The sequence below is a fragment of the Fragaria vesca genome, linkage group LG6, assembly GCF_000184155.1.
Source record: "Fragaria vesca subsp. vesca linkage group LG6, FraVesHawaii_1.0, whole genome shotgun sequence".
In the NCBI taxonomy this organism is placed as follows: domain Eukaryota; kingdom Viridiplantae; phylum Streptophyta; class Magnoliopsida; order Rosales; family Rosaceae; genus Fragaria; species Fragaria vesca.
The window spans coordinates 33,939-36,046 of record NC_020496.1 but is presented as its reverse complement, the minus strand read 5'-3'; positions in this window follow the sequence as shown (position 1 = coordinate 36,046).

The following is a 2,108-nucleotide window of genomic DNA, read 5'->3' as shown; positions in this document are numbered from 1 at the left end:
AAACCCTAATGTACTTGCACACATAAGAAAACAGAGGACTATCAAAAGAGAACGATGAATATCTATTGGAATTGATACATAGACATTATTGTTACTATTGGAAGACGTCATGCTTACAGGCTATACTGTTTCTGTGGTTTACTTTGTGTATGAAGTTTGTTCTCATTGACAGTTTATGGTGTAGATAGAGTGAGTAATTCAAGGAGAATCAAAATGCAAGATTTTTTCTTCTCTTCATCTCATAAGACTTTTTCTTCTCTTCCTTCTCCATCAAAAAAAAAAAAAATAAAGGCTTACTCTTTTATCGCATACTAGAGATTTTTTTTTCTTTTTTTCTTTTTTTCCCATTCTGCTTTTGGGTGGTTCAATCTGGACCTCCACATTTGTTGTATACTCCTCCTTTAATTTTTTTTTTAACATTTTATTTTTATTTTTTATTTACCCTCTAGAACTGAACTGTTGCATATTGATATCTTCTTCTCATCCCAGTTGTTCGTTGTCTAAATCTATTCATTTGAATTGGGGTATGATCAGTCCACCGTAACAATTGAATAGAGGTTATATATTTTAAATGCCTTTTCCATTCTAAAAAAAAAAAAAAAAATGCCTTACCGATTTCTTATAATTAGTACATCACTATTATGAATTACAAATTGATATATGGTTGATTTCCCAATTATACTGAACATCTTTTTATAGAGAATATATTGATAGAATCCGACAATATATTTAAAATAACTTGATCTAGTCTTGCATCTTTGAGTAGCCATATATGACGCAACCCAATTACCTCGATCAAACTTCTACTATTGCACGATTGGTGTCCAGCATTTTGGAAAGAAATACGAAATAGAAACAAGATAATGAAAGAAAGACAGAGTAAGCGAGGGAGAAGACAACCTCAATTTTCTAAAGTCCGACTAGAATAAGTTTAAAAATTTTACATAGCAGATATAGAGGTCCGGCTATAATCGCCCGCCATTTACTTCATAATTAGTTCCATAATTCAAAAACATGTGCCTAACATTTGCACAGCAACAGCATAACAGTAACAAAAGAATGTGACACCTCCATTCCTAGTCACATTAGGAAGTCTCCAAAAGCTCCTCAACTAATGAAGGTGCCTCTTGGTTGCTGGCTCACTGCAAACAATACAGTAAATAGTTGAATATCACTAAATAACAATTCAAACAATATATAGCTAAATAGGAAAAGCAACTTACGTTGGAGGGTCTGACTCGACATTTGGAGAGGTCGGAACACTCGAGGTGCGAGAGCCTCCTCTGAACAAGGAGAAAATTAATAAGATTATTATAGGCTACCAAGGATCAAAACACAAGATATCATACATATGTTATTAAGAAACTCACGTCATTGCTCTAACCACCTGGACCAGTTGAGGATCGGGCAGCATGCACCGGGATAACCCCCGATGGACCAACTCCATCACCCCCCGAAGGAGCCGCCTCAGATCTATAAAATAAAGATAAAGAATTTAGGTTTTGAAAATTATGTAAAATAAAATAAAAGTTGGCCCAAAAATTTTAGAATTGTAGCTGTACTTGAAATCAACTCACATGTATGATTGATAATACTCTTCCCACTGTTGCTGGGTAATGTCAGGAGGCCTAACAAGTTTATAGTGAAGTTAATCTAATGAAAAATAAACATCACAGTCCACAAACACACCCTTAAACAAGGATGAAGGCAGAAATAAAATCTGTAATTAACAAATAACTAATAAATAGAATAAACATGTTTTATAAGAAACAAACACATACATAGATTAGGGTTCAATCGATATTCATGTAGGAGGTTATTTTTCCTCTTTAATTATCCCCACTTAAATTTCAGTTTAAAGTTTCCAAGAAGACATTTTAAGCCAAAACTGATGGGACAAGGCACAACTTCATACATATTAAGCCGGGCCCAATCGAAGTTGATATATATTTAGCCCAATTTCCGCACCTATTACAGTATTACATACTCTTATATAGAAACCCCAGCCCTCTTTTCTATGCCACTTCAGAGAAACTTTCAAATCCCAATAGAAAAAAATGCATACATAAATTCACAAGCAGATTCTCCCTTTTTTTATCCTCCTTTTC